Below are 19,964 nucleotides of genomic sequence, written 5' to 3'. Positions count from 1 at the left end.
ATAATGGTGGCCTTTTTTAAATAATGGCCTTTTTGCAGTAACGACTTTACCGTATGTGGCTAAACAGAAACTTTTTCCAGAGAAATTCATATAATGGTGTGAGTCACAGTGTTGCTGATACACGACAATGTTACTGAAAACCAAAAGGGGGCAGTAGTGTTACTAAATGACAGCTTGCACCGATGCACTTCATTAGTGAGGCTGTGTCACTCACTGCACCCCCATAACCCATGTCATTTGTTATAATAGTCGGAGCATGCGAGGCACAGGAGGGTTCGAGGGAGGATCGCAACAGGATCACCAATTCTTCATTTCGAAAGTCTAACTTACATCACGCATTCCAGTGGAAGCACGTGTTTCTTTCTTTTCTTCTGTATGACGAGAACAAAGATTTTAACTGACATTGTTACGATTATGGAAATGCACTGAATCAACAAATCAGATATCAATGATTATTATTTTAGTAACAAGCAATTTTCTGTCATTGCAAATAATAACAGAATAAGATTATGTAAAGCGAGCATTTTCTTGTCTTGAGCAGTCTGCCAATTGAAGACTTTGAAGTTAAATTAAAAGGCTGTAAGATAAATCCAGGCTATACTTGTTAGTTGTGATCACAAACTGTTCACTTTAGTTCTCTGTCAAGTGTCAAAGTAACTAGAGGATGCACACATCCAGGATGCAGACCGCGCGTGTGAGCATTCAGGGGAGGGCGAAGTAACTGATGCTGAGCCAATGGAGATACTCGTGCGAGACGCATCTGTCCGAAACCCAAACTAACCGCTGGCATAACGCTATGTCTCCGGTATGTGTTGCTTGGTGAGATGAAAATCTGATTGAAGTTTGAAGAAGCTCACTCTTATTCACTGACTTTTGGAGATTCGCACGGACAGGACAAAACAAAAAGGTAATACTACGCACGAGAAGGTTATTGTTGAAAGTTTTGTCGTGTTATTTTGCATAGCCTATAGCCTACTCGAGGCACTGTTTGTGCCTGTTTTTGAGGAGACCCACCTATAGCATAATCTGTATTTCGATATTAAGATGTAAACGATTATAAATTAAATTATAATTTCGTTAAAATATTTTACCGTCGTATGAAAAGCGTATCAAATGGATAGAAGCCTCAGAGTCGTGTGTTAGGAACGCTGATGCTTTTAACATTTTGGTTGCAACGAAACCTTTACGATTTAATCTTGATTTCAGGATGTTTGGGTTGATGTAAAATGTAGGCTACTGTTTTTTTTTATATACAGGCATATTTTTGGAGTTCACGACTGGCAAAGGCGGTCTGTGCAGTGTGTCTTCAGTGTGTTTTCACGGGTTTTGGAGATGCTGTTCCGCATTAGGTCAGCACTGCACAACCCCCAACTGCTATGATGCTGAACTGCTAGGCTCTCAGTGATTTGTTTAGAAAATGGCCTATTATGGAGAATGTTCTTTAGTGAGAGGCATCTAACTTTATTATTCGCTTGATTAAACAAATCCAATATCAACAAGAGCTTTTATTGTCACAGTACACAGTAGCCTACAGCAATAATCTCGCTTAATCACCTGTTGCATGGCTGTTCTGTTTCATCTAAAACGGCATACATTTGTGATTAATGTTTTTACAAAGCCTTAACAAGCTAACAGTAATGAAATCCGCAGTTGTGCTCTTCATCATTGTATGCTCATAGTTTGTGTGTAACCTGTCTTCAATGTCATTTCCACTGCCTTCACCTGAACAAAGTGTTTTTTTAAGTCAACATTAGTTTATTTAGTCGAGCAGAAGCTTTAAAGAGATCTAAAAAGAATGAAAAAATCTGTAATTTACTTACCCATATATCCAAACCTGTTTGTTCTGTGTGGAACATAAGATATTTTGAGATATGTTTGTCCACACACTGGAAGTCAATGGTATCCAAAATTGCCTGGTTACCAACTTTCTTCAAAATATCCTCTTTTGAATTCCGCAGAAGAAAGAAAGTCATACAGGTTTGAAACGACATGAGCGTGAGTAAATGATAACAGAATTTTTTTTTTTTTTTTGGTGAACTAACACTTTAAGTGACTTATCAATGAGAAAAATACAACAGGAGACAACATTATTAGCAGTAATGTCAAAAGTCATAGATTTAATTAAGGTTTAGGGTCTGGAGATATGTCATTTGCTTTAAAGTCAACATGACTCGGTGTTCGCGGCCAGAAAGTGAAACAGAATTTTGAATGAGACAAAAATAGGGTGGTACTTTTTCATATCAGAATGACTGCAAAAACAGTGGCTAAATAGCTTTTTGGCTATTGGTTAATGAATGGGCTACCTGATGTCCTTTCAGAGAGTTTTTACATTTTGATTAAAAATTAAGAGAACAAACAAATTTTGTCTCTTGGAATAACATGCACTGATAAATTGTTCACAATGCAACCATGAACATAAAAAAGTAAATCCATATTTGAGTGAGATGAGAGAGAATTGTCTTTGAGAATCGAGCTGTTTGTGGGGGCTGTGCCGCCTCAGCCGGGGTCTGCTACTGACTGCAGGGGTGTTCAGTCCTGCTCCTGGAGGGCCACTGTCCTGCAGAGATTAGCTCCAACACCAATTAAACACACCTGAACCAGCTAATCAAGGGCTGTGTCCGAAAACTGATAAATGCTTCCTTCACATTCAATGGTAGGAAGGCAGCATAGATGTATCCTTTGCTGCCTTTGATATCCCAGACTCCTGTGCTTTCCATTCTGTGACAGTTAAGCTAGAAAAATAAAGAGGGCATCTGAAAGTTGCGGTTGATGGTCAGTTTGTGTGTAAATATGTTTTTGACCAACGTTTTCCACTTTTGATGTCATTTCTTGTGAGAAATTACTATTGTAGTAATTTTTTTTTTTTTTTTACTATTGTATAGGCTAATTAAAGGTGATCTAAGTAACTTTTTTTTACCTTAACTGAACAGCTTCGGAGTCATTGGAATGGTTATATTACTTATTTCGGGTTGAATGGTGGTCGTTTCGCACCCCCCTGATGCCCGTGAGTGGAAAATACGCACTTGCAACTTTGAGCCGGCGGGCCGCCGGCCGCCGCGTCAGGAAGTCCCGCGTGATATCAGGTCTCGCGATGTAAACAATTGCTTTACGGCCAAAAGAAATCTGCTGAAATGCTTTCATTATTGCGCTCCCTCACGCTGTTCGAACCCGAATGAAGAAGACGTTTAAAAGAATGTCCCATCTGCTTTGATGTCGTTGATCTACTAGCCTCTGGTGTCTGAGAATCGCCAACGAGTTTTTACAACAGTGTTGTCAAATATCTATTCCGAAGCTGTGGGGGGAGCTCTAGAGAGAAACCTGCGAGCAAAAAGCGAGAATACAGCGAAGAAATCCCGAAACTACTGAGCCCTGCTTTAAATAGCTTAGTTTTCACCAAAGCTCTTTCTATTTTGCTGTAGATCATTAAACCGTTACATTGCCACAGAAGTCTGTCCGAAATCAGTTTCGTGAGGAACCTTCATGTGCAAATGCTGCCTGCAAAGTCATTATCTGATAGGGCACAGTGGCAACAAGTCAGCTGCCTAAGTTTTCGGATGCAGCCAGAGTCTACTTATTACTTAGGCATTTTAGAAACAAAGCCACTTGAAGGCAAGCATGCAACCTTAGTCGTAAAAAGCATAATGCCTGCTAACACTGCGGTATGCAGAGAAGGTGACAAGAAGCCATTTATTTTTATTTTTAAAGGATGTCAATGGAGAACAGGCCTCACTATACTGAATAAACCGCTTTTGTGAGGAAATAGCTTATCAATGAATAGCTTATTAATGAATCGACAGTCCATCAGCTAATCTTAAACATGTTTGCTCTCAAACATTCCTTTTGGATTGATCTATTTCTAGAGTTAACACCCCCCAAAAAATGTGTTTACACAACAACTATGTACTAAAAACAGACGACAGTGTTGTCAAAAAGATTCCCGTTCACACGGATGTGTGAACATGACTAAAAAGGCTGTATTATGCATACCAGGCCAGCAGTTGGCGATTTCACTTTGTCAATAAACACTCCACAAAAACGTAATACGCATGCATGAACATATAATACGCATGTACATGATGTTACCGTTTTCACAAATTCATGTTTTTATTGTTTACATGGAGATGGTCAAGGCATCGTTTTCAAAATCTTGCATTTCGAAACCCATTTTCAAAACCCTGTGTTTTCAGACCCACAAAACACTGTTGTCGTGTAAATGAACGGCCAAAACTGAAAATGGAGTTGTTTAGGTATATGAGAAGTCATTGACAATTGCACTTCTCATTCATTTCTATAAATCCACAAACAGTGACTAACTATCGCACAACTTTGAACAAAATTGAATGACGTCAAGGCTGTAATGTGATTGGTTACCAAAGCACACGTGACCCAAGATAGCCGTTACGCATTCTCCAATGGTAGAGCCACTGACCCTCTCATCTCCCAATAATAAGACCATCTCTGCTAGAAACATCTTAGACAGTTGAGTTGAGGCAAGTTGGAGCAAAACTCTGCAGGACAGTGGCCCTCCAAGGCTGAATTTGGATATCCCTGGACTAGAGGAACAGTTAAAACTTAATGTAACAAACTTTAAAGCATTACAACCACTAAAGAGAAGATTTAGAATGAAATAACCTAAATAGAAATATGCTAAGATACTATGTTTTTTTAAGTGTACCTAAAAAATTTAATTAATTTCTAAATGTCAAACTTTTTAGTATTTGATTGTTAAGGTGATGTTTTAAATGCATTGCTGCTCTTCTGTTTAATGATTTCGTCTCGTGCTTATCCCTGGAGGCGGTAATTACTGCCTTGCATGCAGACGTGATAACCTTCACTTGCTTGGCGATCATTTGCATAATCATTAGAAAAATTAACGTGCACTTTTTTCCATTTGCACCACAGGCTGATATGCAAGTGGCTGCTTTATCATCTGGTAATTAATGAGAAGTGTAATGAGTTGTGTGTGCTCCCAATAAACACCGTCTTTTAATGGCGCTCTGTAGTTTTTGGATTTAAGGGATGTGCCTCTTCGCCCACCCATTCAATTTGACCTGACACCAATTCTACCAAATAACACAAAGTCCCCAGAAACAGAACTGGTAAACCCTTTAACTCAGGCTCCATGAAGAGAGATACTTAAGGGCTGATTCACAGAAAGTCATATCTAGAAACTGCAGCCTGTGCAACAATCGTTTAAAGAAAAGAATGAAAGCAAACATGACTGAATGCAAATTAGCTAAGCGCAATCAATCCTCAAAGCGCCATCAGTTTACAGTGTAATTGTTAAATGGATGTCAATCCATGTCCGAGCTCTGGGCAATTAACTGCCTAATCCAGTCATTTCATTGAGCAGGTTGGGTGAAGGGGGGGGTTCGTCCTTCACAGTCTCCATTATTTCAGCCCCTCACTGTGCTGTCAAACATCTAAGGTGACGCCCCAATCAGAGATATTAAAGCAAAATCCACTTGTTTGAATCAAAGTACAAATGTAAAAAGAGAAAATTATTGTGCATTGATTTCCAATTATATTCACCTTGGTCTTTCCCTCTATTTGCTTGAAGGTTAGTCTCAGATCTCCTCAAATACATAACCCAGGGAACTAGATGCCTAACAATGGCCTGTAGGGATTCCCTTCTAATTTGACATGTAAGAAAGGGCCTGACTTCCTGCGGAGTGTTCTTCCAACAGAGAAATGATACGGTCACAGGAGATGGATGGCCTCTCAACACTTAGCCAGCGACCACTGGTTCCCCTTCACAGCCCCTACACCCTACTGAGTTTACAACGTTAATTATAAACTTGTTAATAGCTATCTAGAGAACATGCTCACATTAATATGCTTTGAATTTCACACCACCCACTCGCACACCAACACACCTGCATACACAGACTGTTTGGCAAAAGGTTGGTTTTTCTGGAAACAGTGACTTTCATATGCATGCAGAGAGAAGAAATGGCCATAGTATCTATACACTCTAAAATAGCATATATAAATTTGTTTGAACAAGATCAGTATATAACAATGCATTTCAGGTCATGCAGACCAATATTTTGTTGTTGGCAACTTCATATTTGTTGGTGAATAGTTAAAATTGCAAAGATGAGATGTGCAGTACAGCTGTACTTGTGCTTCATCATGAAAAGGTAGGTTCAGTTTTAGGCGATATAGCCAAAATGAGTCTGAGAAACCTTTAAAGTCACCATGAAATTAAATGGACAATTCTTATTTTTTTATGGAATATTGCAGTACTTATAAATTATATCGTAATTTTTTTTCCATTCATGTGCCCTCGTAATCTTTAACCAAAATAACTTTTACTCCCACTTGCAACAATGGAGTGCTGCAAGGAAGTCAAAACCCAGAAAACCCTCGAGATTTTCCTATGGGGTTTATAATTTTATTTTTTTATTTTTTTATTTATGAGTAAAAGAAAGCCTGTGGTAAACATAACTTAACGACACTTTGATGTTTTGTTCAAATAACACACAATCACACCCCAAACTGTCTTATCGAGTTTTTAAAAATAAACATAACTGCTTCAAAATTAGTGTTTTCGGTATGGATGCGTGTAATTTATGTTGTAAAAGATAAGTAAAAGAAAAAGGTGTATATTATAAAATATATACAAACATTTTGTACAAATAAAAATATGAAAAACTTTACTAGATTTGCATTGTTGATAACTGGAAACGCGCCATTAGAAGGTGCGTTCGCACAGTGTCTTGATTAGCTCAATTACGAGATTTCAACTTGTAAAAAGCACTTGCCCCTAGTAAAAAAAAAAAGTATACTTTATTGTATTTGAAATATATTGTAAATACTTGTGGTCTGCACCGACAGCCTTGTGGGCAGGTGCGCCGACATGTAGTGCCGATGTGCTTCGTGAGACACGAGTTCGAGTCCTGGCTTGTGGACCTCTCTCAATCCCATCCCCAATCTCTCTCTCCTACCTCACTTCCTGTATAGCTACTGTCCAATCCTAATAAAATGGCAAAAAAAAATCTGTAAAAAAAAAAAAATATATATATATATATATATATATACACACACACACTTATATTGCTTGTATGTTTCGAAGACACTCGTAATGAATTTGTAATGTTCTTGTAACACAAATAAAGTACACTTTAATATCAATAATCAAGCATGTAATTAGTCCCTACACAGGCATATACTTAAAGTATATTAAGTATACTTGAAGTTGGTCCAATTTAGTACAAGCAAGTACACTAAATACACTTAAAGTTATGCTTTACTACAATTTAATTACAACTAAAATACTTAGTACATAATTAGTGGTTTCAAAATAGCACACTTCAAGTTAACTAATCATTAACACACTTGAAGTATACTGATAGTTAGTATGGCTGCAAGTATAGAGCTGGTAAGTCCCGCCCCTTCCGCTAACCCCACTGGACCTCTAGGTTGAAAAATCGTCAATGCAAGTGAATGGGAGAAAATAATTATTTTCTGGTCCCGTTTGAATTGTGCCATGAATGTGAACATATGTTGTCTGTGAATTTTTATATAATTTTTCGTGTAAAGAATGCTACAATTTAGCGGGTAGAAGTTTGATACGGTTAGACTTTGTGTGAGAGCACTTTGTGGACTACAACTCTTCGCTGCTTTCGACGCGTTTGAAACGTCACCACCACTCGCACACGGACACTAGCTCACGGATCCTGCTAAACATGACTGTGTCTTTGGTGCACTTCACCGCCTTCTTTCAGGGAGAGGACAAAATAGTTGAGGTTGGCGAAAACCACGGGTAAGTCAACTTTATGGGGTGACGTGACGTCACATAGGCGACATGTAGTCTTTCTCGTTGTCTTTTCCACAACTGCTAGCCGAAGAATCATACCATATACTGTCAAACTCGTAACATGAACAATTATATAAAAAATTCACAGACAACATATGTTCACATTCATGGCACAATTCAAACGGGACCAGAAAATAATTATTTTCTCCCATTCACTTGCATTAACGATTTTTCAACCTAGAGGTCCACTTGGGGTTTTACGGATGGGCGGGACTTACCAGCTCTATAGACACATAAACACTTAGCATATTTTTTTTCACCAGGGACGTCCAACTCCCTAGAGCTCATAGCCTATTTACAACTTGTAAATTAAGCTGGGAATTTTCAAAGAGCTCCTACTTGTACCATGTGACCCAGTAGAACGTCACGTGTTGTCAGTCATCTCGAAATTATGGTACGACCAGAGCCGTTGAAAAACACAAAAAATCACCTACAATTTCCCTCACAATATTTCAGCAAGCATGTCGTCTATCTAGAATTTTCTGTCCTTTGCTTAGAACCAATACTAGCAATATCCGATTTGTGAGTGAATCACTCTTTTGTTTCGGTTCTTTTCCGTGAATTTAGCGAATGGTTCCGTTTGAATACGGTTACAGCTCGCGCATTCGACTTTGGAACGGGTTTCAAATCACGCGGCACTTTAGAATCCAGAGAACAAAAACGCCAAAAACAAGAACCCCGGACGAATGGATATTTACACATACAAACAACTGAAACAATCAGCAAAAGCGTCCTGTCGTTTGCCAGCCATGAAGACGAGGACTTCAATCACTTCATTATCTGCACGTGCGTCACGTGAACGATTGCAGGTAAAATATTTTCGGACAAAAAGAGTATCAAAAACTAGCTATAATAGTTAATACCACGTCACAGAAGTAGCATATTTTTTTACTGTACAACTATCGTAGTACGGTATTTATTTTTCTGAGGCATTTTGATAGTAATTTAGTCATAGCGAATAAATATCTTCTTTGGTTGGTCTTTGTACAAGTTTAGCTAATAAGGAGTGTCTTTGTGTTTTTTTTTTTTTTTCTGAATGTGCGCTTTATGTTGTAGCTATAAGTGTTAAAGGAACACTCCACCGTTTTTTCATATTAAACTATGTTATAGGCATAGACTGTAAAAAAATATGGACGTAGTGTCCGTGACGTCACCCGTAGGTTTCTGAAGAGCATTTTTGAAGCCTAAAGTGGGCGGAGCCGGCCGTCGCCATCTTGGCCTTGCGTCACTCCCGGATAACAGAAAATGGACAAACAGGCGGGGCGTGAGCATAGACAGTAAAAGAAATGGACACAGCGACCCCATTGGAACTCAATTGAGACAAGTGAAGCCCGTTTTCAGCGATTTCTTAGCACTTCCTTTCCTGACGCGCAGACTCAAACCGAGCAAAGCGTTACACGGACCACGTGAGCAACCCGTCTGTCTTCTAGTAGCTGTGCCAAGAGAAATCTGAATCATTCCCTTCCGAATCTTGCAGAGACGGAGAGTGTGATTAGGAGCTGTCCATGAGCTTGGAGCAGGAGAAACTTTTGCTAAGTATTCTGATTAATTATATTGTCATTTTGCCTCCACGTCTCCCCGATTGCCCGCGAGCTTCTCCTCCCGTCCATACGGTAATCTCTCTAGTGTGCGACAGAGAGTCGCGTGGTTATGACGCAATCGTTAGCCTACTTTTACAAAAACTGCTTCTACGGGGCCATAACATAAGCTACAAGGTAATGGAGCATTTTATACATTGTCGTGTTTCTTTAGAAATAAAAAATGGACAAATGGAGTCTTCAAACGCCTCAGATGTAAAGTTATTCGCTGTCAAAGTGACGCCAAAATGAATGGAAGTCAATGGGATTGCTAACGCAAGTGAAGTTCTGCTACAAGATGGCGGCACCCGGTCGACTTCAACTTCCGGTCGACTTCCTTCCCGCTTGGGCGTGAGTGGAGCTGAGGAGCGGAGCCTGGCCTGGCTATCTGAAATCACCTAGCTCGACGTGATCGAGTTAGCTGATGATGTAAAGCCAATTAAACGTTCCTATTTTTGCCCTTCGAAATATTATAATAGTTAAAAGACATGGCTACAAGTGAGACTGTGTATTACTTCGAGAGTGTTTGTGTACGACAGTGATTTATGTGCATACATGTCCGTCACTCTTTCATGGTCCGTCAGCGCGGCATTGCTCAAGTTCGTAGAGAGCTTCAGTCCATTTTAAATTCTGATGTTGGCCGTCTCTCAAATGGGTTATGGTTTAACCGTTAAACCATAGATATATTGCCTTTGAAGTGCAAGTAAATGCGCTAGAAAATCCGCGCTCATTCACGGACGGAGAAAGCGCCGACGCCTGCATGATTTCATCTGACGGTAACCTACATAAGCATATTATAATCCATCTGTTCCATGGGAGCAGAACGAACGAGCATTTATTGACGTTTTAAATTTGAAAACCCCAAAAAGCAACGAAATTGTCAGACATCCATTAGTGCATGTTCACAGAGGAAAACAACTGAAATACAGCGCTGGTTTTTCTCTCGAACGATAACGACGGAATCCTAAGACGTGAGCTTTGTAACGTTACCCAAGTATTAAAATTGTATGAAATGATAATCCCGAAAAAAAGCACAAACACTGCAGAGATGGCAAGTTCAGCAGCTAACATTGCTGAGGTGAAGTGACGGCTAGTAACAGCAGACAAACGGCTAGCACTGACAGCGGCAATCCATCTGTCACTCAAGTGGCTTGGCCACACCCTTAAATTTAAATATTAATCAACTAAACGGACGAGTTATAAAATAATTCACCCCCCGGGCCCTCACAGTTGTTATGAAGGGCAAAATTAGCTGTATAGACCAAATCCACATACAGGCACCAGGCTTTAAACACGTTTTTTTCTGCTGTAAAGTTGGTCATTTTAACATGGGGGAGATACAGATTTGACTCACTTCTGACAACAGCCTCAAGCGGCCAGTCAACGAATTACAGTTTAACTCACTTCCGTGTTGGTTTCAAGGGAGAGACGGGGAGGTTGCAAGCGGGAAGGAAGTCGACCGGAAGTTGAAGTCGGCCGGGTGCCGCCATCTTGAGCGGAACTTCACTTGAGTTAGCAATCCCATTGACTTCCATTCATTTTGGCGTCACTTTGACAGCGAATAACTTTACATCTGAGGCGTTTGAAGACTCCATTTGTCCATTTTTTATTTCTAAAGAAACACGACAATGTATAAAATGCTCCATTACCTTGTAGCTTATGTTATGGCCCCGTAGAAGCAGTTTTTGTAAAAGTAGGCTAACGATTGCGTCATAACCACGCGACTCTCTGTCGCACACTAGAGAGATTACCGTATGGACGGGAGGAGAAGCTCGCAGGCAATCGGGGAGACGTGGAGGCAAAATGACAATATAATTAATCGGAATACCTAGCAAAAGTTGCTCCTGCTCCAAGCTTATGGACAGCTCCTTACACTCTCCGTCTCTGCAAGATTCGGAAGGGAATGATTCCGATTTCTCTTGGCACAGCTACTAGAAGACAGACGGGTTGCTCACGTGGTCCGTGTAACGCTTTGCTCGGTTTGAGTCTGCGCGTCAGGAAAGGAAGTGCTAAGAAATCGCTGAAAACGGGCTTCACTTGTCTCAACTGAGTTCCAATGGGGTCGCTGTGTCCATTTCTTTTACTGTCTATGGGAGGTTGCCGCTTGGTTATAGGCCTATGTCACACTTCCTGCTTCCGGAACGCGGAGTAGGGATTCAGAACTTCCGGTCAACAGTATTTCTCCATAAGGATTTAGATTATCAGCCATAATGTCTAAACCATCCGAGGTAGACTGACCAGGAGCTATGAGGTTGTGAAACGAAGGTTTTTGCTCCTGTAGAAGCTATAAGTTCGTATGAAATCAACCTTGTTTTAAGAAAAACATGTTTTATCCGCGATCTTATGAAAAATACGTTTACCTAACTGGCGAACGGCCCGCCGCTGTTGTTGTAGTGTACCGGGTTGCTCTGCGTCAGGACGTAGACAGCCATAACTCAGCTTTCACGCTTTTCCACTTAAGAGTTTTCATTTACCATCCAAACCACATCGTCATATGTGACTTCAGGCAGGTTGCGGAGAGATTTGGTCCAGCGGTATCTATCGGACTCCGCCATTGTAAAGAGCTAACCGGAAGAGCTGTATCCCTACTAAAAGACGTACTTCCAGTCTTAAATTTTTTTCGTGATATAGGCCTATTCCCTTAACTAAGACGAGTTGATACCTCTCTCTCGTCTCAGTGCGTGCACTCGATCGCTCTGGCGCGCGGCAACACTTTGATAGCACTTAGCTTAGCCCAGTTCATTCATTAGGGACCAAACAGAGATGAAGTTAGAAGCGACCAAACACCTCCACGTTTTTCCTATTTAAATACAGTTACATGAGTATTTACACGACCAAGTATGGTGACACAAAATAAAACGTGGTGCTTTTCCAAGCGGGTAAAAAGGATAACTATAATGAATGGCGGAATAGCACTTGGGAATCAGGAGCACTTCGACTCGGCGCAGTAAAAAGTCACGTTGGTTCTAATGACAGAAGTGAGAGGGAGAGGGGGAGAGGATTTTTCAGGCGTGACTTTTTACTGCGCCGAGTCTAAGTGCTTCCAAGTGCTATTCCGCCATACATTATAGTTATCCTTTTTAAACATGGAGGTGTTTGGTCGCTTCTAACTTCATCTCTGTTTGGTCCCTATGAACTGGGCTAAGCTAAGTGCTATCAAAGTGTTGCCGCGCGCCAGAGTGATTGAGTGCACGCACTGACGAGAGAAGTATCAACTCGTCTTAGTTAAGGGAATAACATAGCTTAATATGAAAAAACGGTGGAGTGTTCCTTTAAAGTTGGAACATGGCTAATGTTTTTTTTTTCCTCTTAACGGGTAACTTATGCATGTTTAGGATAGTCAGCATGCAGTTTAAATATTTGACATTGATGTTGATGGCGATTTGATTTGGAAGTAAACCTTTTATTTTACCTTCGCTGTTCAATTATTGATTTATTTATACAATACGGTACCATTTATTAACGTTAGTTAATACATTTTCTAACAATGCACATTGCACAATACATTTGTTACATTAGGTTTTTTTTTATGCTAGTAAAAATACAACTGTTCCGTTTATTATTAGTTCATGTAAGCTGAGATTTGTAATAGTTAACTATTCATTTAAAATGGAATCTCACTATTACCTTTATTTTATTTAGGCACTGAACCTATGCGACAGGTCTCTGCTTATAAAGAGTAATGCAAGTCCCTCAGATTAACATAAAGATTATGGAATAAGGATGTGTGTGTGTGTGTGTGTGTGTGAGCAAGAGAGGAAGATGAGGAATGAGGAGATGAGCTGTTGTACAGAAAGCAGGCTTTATTTGTGTCTCAAGTGGTCTTGATCATTTCACTGGAATGCAGATTAGTACAGTGGTAATCCTTTTCTCCTTGCTTGCCTTTCTCATGAAAAATGTTTCTCTTAACTTTGGCAAATTTTTAAGAGCTAAATTGTACACGCTCCCCTCTGTTTCTGTCTTTGTTAGCTTCTAAATCGTTCACTCAAACATTGGCATTTGTTGAAGAAGCAACTAATCTATACTTAAATCTGGCATTGTGTACAGCAAATATTGTTGGCTCTCATGATAAATTGTTTGTGATGTTTCTCATTTGTAAGCCTCTTTGCATAAAAGCATCTGCTAAATGAATAAATGTAGTCAGTCAGGAGTTGGCATATTTTTTTATTATTATTTTTTTTAAACGAAAAGATAAGACAAGTTAAGAGATCCTATTAGATTCCACTGGTGGTTCTGTCTGAGGAGCTGTGTTTCTATTCTCCACCATCTAACACCACTGTGGTATCAGTATTTGAAGTACACGAAGAATAGCGATGCTAACTCTAGCTAGAGGCCTAATGCATGGACCTTGAAAAATTGGCTCCTTTACAATTCCTGAAGTGATTTTGAATTGAATTAGCTCCACTCCACAAGATGCTGAAATGGAATGACACGAAGAACTCACTGAATTCACAAAGCATATGACTTCATTAGTCCAGTGGTTTTCAAACCTGTCCTGGAGCACCCCCAGCACTATAAGATGAGGGAGACATAAGCTGTGCTCAAAATCGCCGTCTATACCCTCATTCACTATTCCCTATGTTACTCCACTAATATAGGCCACTTGAAAGAGTGAATGAATACGAGTGAATTCGGAAACCGAGTGTGCCGGGGGCTGCTGCTTTTGCAGTTTGTGCTTGCTGTTTAATCATCATTTGAAACTTTGCAAACTGGCAGCTGCAGTCGTAATACAAAGACTTATCTTGAACTCTATCATGGAAACTAGCATGTATAAATCTTAATTAAATAATTTAATAATCAATTTAAAAGGAATTTATACCTGTATGATATTACGTTGTAGCCAGTGGTGGAAATGGAGGATTCAGCTGCAGGCGCCATGTTCTGGCGAGACATGGGAATTCATTTGGTGCGGGACTCTCACAGTGCATTATGGTTATTATTCTTTAGCCGTTGAGAGTACATCAGTTGTACTATAGACATAGATTCCATATTAGCGGCCTTTCCAATGGGCTGCTATACAAAAGCCGTCCGCCATAATGGAACGGTCAATGCCGGTCAGTGACTGTCTGCAATTTTGAATATATACAGTGTATATATATATATATATATATATATATATATATATATATATATATATATATATATATATATATATATACGACAGACTTTAGAAGACGATTTTGCTAAACTAACACAATACAACAAGACGAAGGCATCAGCTAACACCAGGGCCTGAATTTCATTTTGGAAATTGGGGGGGAAATCCCCCCTTAGGTGATTCTTATGGGGGGGGGATTTTTAATTTGAGGGGGGAGTTTTAGACTTTTTTTTTAATTACATTTATCTCGCCTAAATGTATGCTTACTCATTGCATTTTTACCATGGGGTCATTTTGTTCTTAAGAATTTACACAACTCAAGGTAGCTTGATTTCAATCTTTGAATTAAATTGAAAAAAGTAGCACAAATAAATAGCCTACAATAGAATAAAGATACCAATAAAGAGAAAAAAAGAGAAAAGTTTTTGCTTAGGTCTAAAACTAGTTTTCAGAAATACTACAGAGACTGAATAAAGTAATCAAATGTAAAATAACACTGGGTAGTATTTTAGTCCTGACTAAATTAAATAAATAGGCTATTAATCCTGATTCCTTAAAATGAAAGCTATGTTTTGTTGTTTTGACAAACAAATGAATGACAGACACGATACGGCTGCTGTCCCTTTAAGAGCTAGTGCACGGATCCTGTTTTGATTATACAGTCACATGCGCTTTATGCTTATTCAAGACATAACCGACTGTGTTTAGAGGATACTCAAGACCGAAATTGACATAATTTTCTTATGTTTTTGACTGTTAAAGCGATATAATCCACGAAAAATAACTTTTGTGACCCGCGAGCTGTATGTGAGGCGGCTTTACTCTATGTATGTGTGCAGAGAAAAACTATCTCTCAGACAGCGCGCAAGTACCGAAGAGTTTAAAATCGCGTGAATGTTTAAACTGGTGAGACTTAAAAAGACGTGCAAATGGTAAACTTTAGTTACTCATGATGCAATGCTGGCCCGATTATGCAAGTGACAATTCCGTCTATCCCGAGTCCGACTCCCGAAATGCGAGAGAGTATTATCGCCGCCTGCTGCGCGCTTAACGATTACCTTGTGCAACCCATTTAGAGAGACGAGAGATAAAAGACGCAGCGCCGCTGAATGTGAAATTGCGTCTCGCAGACAGATTTAAAATGACTGATTTGATTTTATAATCTGTGTGGATTCATTTACTAATACAACCAACATGCTGAAGTGAATCAATGTTTGCGGGAATTTCCCGCATTATAAATGGGAGACCTGCGGGAATGATAAAAAATATGCGCAATCCCGCACTGAAATTCAAGCCCTGAACACAACATTAAAAAGTTACCATAGTAAGAGTAAAAACATTAAAACATGTTATATTGAGTTAAGACATACAAAAACACAATCCAACACATTCTCACCTGTAAAAGGTTATCCCATTTCCTCTGGAATTTATATCTCGGCGGTTTCACAACCAAAAACTGCTCAATGTTCAAAAGAAACATTGGCAAAAAAAAAAAAAATAGATTGCTTCTGAGGTTATTGCTGCAATGTTTAAAAAGTGAATGGTAATTTATTCTTTTTAAATGTATTTTATAATGTAACGTAGGCCTATTCCTGTGATGGCTGAATTTGCATCATTACTCCAGTCTTCAGTGTCACATGATCATTCAGAAATCATTCTAATATGATTATTTGCAGCTCAAGAAACATTTCTGGTGGTTATCAATTTTGAAAACAGTTGGACACTGATTCTTATGGACACTGATAGCTTTTTTTCAAGATTCCTTGATGATTAGAAAGCTCTAAATGAGAGCATTTATTGGAATTAGAAATCTTTTGTTACATAAATGTCTTTAATGTCGCTTTTTTGGGTTAAAATCCTTAAAATCCTTGCTTAAAAAAAATCTTATTGACTCCAAATGTTTAACGGTAGTGTATTTTCATTGGATTTTTAAAAAAAATTCTATTCTATTTTAATTCTACTTTCTTATTCCAATTCAGACCACAATTCTGCATAATGTTTGCTAGCTAAAGTCAAATTCAGAATTTAAAAGACATTTTCAGTTCAATTCAATTCTGAATGGCACACAACCCTGGTATTTATTAGGTTCATCTAAACCTTTGAAGGTGTTACATAATCTGAGACTTCTTTTAATTAAAGACACTCTTGCTCAATATCCAGCTTCAGTCCCAGCACTCCAGAATATTTCAAAAGGTCAGTGTTTAAAAAGACATGTCACCTTGAGCTCTCTGTGGAAAAAGACAGAAAAGAAAGCAGAGGCAAGAAAGTGAAATGGGCCATTTGCACGCAATCCTGGGCATTGACAGACTGCAAAGTGCTTTTCTACAAATCTCTTGAAGTTTTAAACAGAGATCACTGCACAGACATTTAAAATTTCATTTATGCAATTTACTTGTTTAATCCTTCTGTGTGTGTGTGTTTCAGTCCAGATCCAAACCCTACTATCTGCCTTATATTAATATCCATATTCAAACACCTAAAGGGATAGTTCACACAAAAATGAAAATTAAATCATTTACTCACCCTGGTGTTGTTCTAATGCCATATGGCCATCTTTCTTTTTCAGATCACAAAAGGACATAAAAAAAAAAAAAAAATGTCCTGAACACGCTTGTCCATATAATGGCAGTGAATACCGACCAGCATCAAGCTTTAAAAAAAGACGTAAAATATCACAAAATGGTGCTATGAATGTTTCTTATTCCAAGTGTTCAGGGGGTATGATAGGGTTTGGTGAAAAACAAATCTATATTTTTTGTATTATTTAACATAAATCCTGACATTGGCCGCTGGTCTTCTTTGCACGACCCAAAAAAAAAATCTGTCTTCATTTACTCACCCTCATTTTGTTCCAAACCTGTTTGATCTGGCAATACAAAAGAATATATTTTCAATATAACTTTTTTTGTCCATGTAATGGAAGTCAATGAAGTACAGTGCTGTTTTGGACCCCATTGACATTCATTAAATTCCCCTTCTAGGGAAAAGGGTGCAACATGAAAGACTGCTGTGAATTTAGAACAACAATGATGAATTTATTGTCTTAAATTGAGACTCTAGATTCAGGAGCTGACCGGGCCAAAATAACAAACAAACCTTTCCTAAAGCCTAACATAAAATAAAATACAATATACAAACCTAACTCCTTAACCAACCAAAGCATCTTTCTAACTTCATTCAGTCTGTGATTTACTTTATGATGGGTTATTTTCTCTTTCCTCTGGCTGGCTGGCCTAGTTTCTCTTATCTCTTAAGAAATAGATTGTGGGGTTAGAGATCAGATAAGTAGAAGAGAGATATTTTTCTCTCTTTGTGGTGGGACAGTAAGATAAATGTGTGCAGGGACCCCAGGGTAGGCATTAGAATAACCTTTTCGGTCTTGTGAGACAGTGTGTTCCTGTTGCATACATTTCCTGTATAATCATTGCTTACTATTGTAATGATGTGCATAATGGAGTTAAGAGATAAGGATATGTTTACTAGCTGTAAGGAGAAGTTGTGTCAGAATTGTGCCTTTCGGTGTGAGTTTGTCATTTTAGTGAAGCGTTTTCTGTGCCACATTACTACACGTGTTTGGGGACCAGATGAGCGTGTGGTTAAAGTGGTCAGGTTTTGTCTAAATTAGTTCTTTTTCAATAATTGGGCGCACAGTGGTGTAAATAATTTGAATTAAAGGTCCCGTATTATGCCCCTTTTCACAAGATGTAAAATAAGTCTCTGATGTCCCCAGAGTGTGTATGTGAAGTTTCAGCTCAAAATACCCAACAGATCATTTTTTACAGCATGTTTAAATTGTCATTTTTTGGGGCTCAGAAAAACGCGCTGTTTTAGTGTGTGCCCTTTAAATGCAAATAAGCTGCTGCTGGACGACACAGGGGGCGGAGCTTCATGAGCTCGCGTTCAGTCTCTCAGGACAATTTCATCTCAAGAAATGATGATAATAATATCAGAAACTCTCAGTAACGGTGTTCATTTCGAGTCGGACAATAATGCCTACAGAGTCAGAGTGCTGTATAGAGATGAAACAGGTATAGTTTAGTAGTTTAATTACGGTTATTATAATGTATTTGTCATCTGCTTGTATGTATCCGTTATTTATTAATAGCCTACAAGTCTGCTGTCTGAATGATGATCAAACATATACTGATGAGTTTAATAAAGTTTATTGTACATCACACAAAAGATGAAGCGTCAGTTTTACTTCAGAAAATCACCGTAAGAGCTGAGTAAACACAGTAAGTTATTAGAAGTGCGCAAGTACATAAACGAATTTCGGTAGAGTTGAGGGAGCATTCCTGTGGGCGGAGGTTAGTCAAAAAACGGTTTTAATGACGTCATTAAAGAAGGAAGTAGAGGGATGTAGTCCAAACGGGCCGTTCGATGTAGTCAACTTCTGTTAAATAAAATAGGCTTGTTTGAGATGAGCAAAATCTGCGCAGAATCGATCACCGGTGATCAGCGCGAGATGCATGCCGGTTAGAAATGTGTCCGAGTGCGGTCCGCCTTGCTCTGATGTCATGCTGACGTATGTCAAAAATCTCTCGCGAGCGCAAGGCGCACCTGTCGGATTCTGCAGTCGCGCGCAGTTGCTCTCCACCGACTGCGCTGATCAAAAGCATGATGGGAAACGACTTGCTGACGACACAGCTTAATGCTCATTGGTTTAAACAACCGTGATGTATTTGTTCTCTTTTAAAATGTTTGATTTTAAAACTCTGATATCATGTTTTATGTGTATAAATTATGTGTGAATATTCCCAAACTAACTAACAGTGCGATCTCTATGGGTTATGCAATGTATTTTTTATTTAAAAAAAAAACAAGTCTGTATTAAAGAAAAAAAGACTGATAAACATGTATTTGGAATGGAATTAAATAAGTAGGCTACTTTGGGTGTCTTGTTCATTCTATTTATTTTCATAAAAGCAACAGAACTTAAATTCTATCCAGTTTATTAGCAACACTGTACACAAGCGTGAATCCGGTGAATCCCGCGATATCCATCTTTGATCTCACAGGTGTCAGATCCACTGCGAGAAGAGAGAACTGTCCGTCTTGCCTGCGCTTTTTTCACTCCTCCTCTCACTGCAGCCGCCTACTCTCGGCTACATTGCAGGCGAGGCAAGGCGCATCTCAAACAAGCCTAATATCTCGCTTGGCATTGAACTTTGAGCTTTATAATTTTACAGATATTATTTATACTCTAACAGCAACATTACACACTAACTAAAGTTTGAAACATGGGATCACGAAGAACGGGACCTTTAATGTAATTAGTTACTGTCCTTAAAAGGATAGTTCACCCAAAAATGAAAATTCTGTCTTTAATTACTCTCATGTCGTTCCAAACCCGTAAGACTTTCGTTCTTCTTAGGAACACAAATCAAATGAAGGTCTTTTTGATAAAACCTGAGAGCTTTCTGTCCCTTTATTGGCAGCAACTGACTCTTCTACGCTTCAAAAAGGT

The 19,964-nt window shown here is 38.9% G+C and overlaps 1 protein-coding gene across 2 annotated transcripts in view; it reads left to right on the top strand.

Annotated features, from left to right (window-relative positions):
- Positions 1-756: 756 nt before the first annotated feature.
- The window catches only part of klhdc8b (kelch domain containing 8B), a 144,436-nt gene continuing 125,228 nt past the window's right edge, over positions 757-19,964 (top strand). For both annotated transcript variants that reach the window (XM_081386216.1, XM_081386217.1), the window contains exon 1: positions 757-907. The gene's annotated coding sequence lies outside the window, so the exon portion shown is untranslated. The remainder of the gene's footprint in view (positions 908-19,964) is intronic.

Source organism: Scardinius erythrophthalmus (assembly GCF_964197995.2).
Source record: "Scardinius erythrophthalmus genome assembly, chromosome: 15".
Classification (NCBI taxonomy): domain Eukaryota; kingdom Metazoa; phylum Chordata; class Actinopteri; order Cypriniformes; family Leuciscidae; genus Scardinius; species Scardinius erythrophthalmus.
Note: the sequence above shows the minus strand (reverse complement) of the source record. Positions and strands in the feature narration are given on the sequence as shown.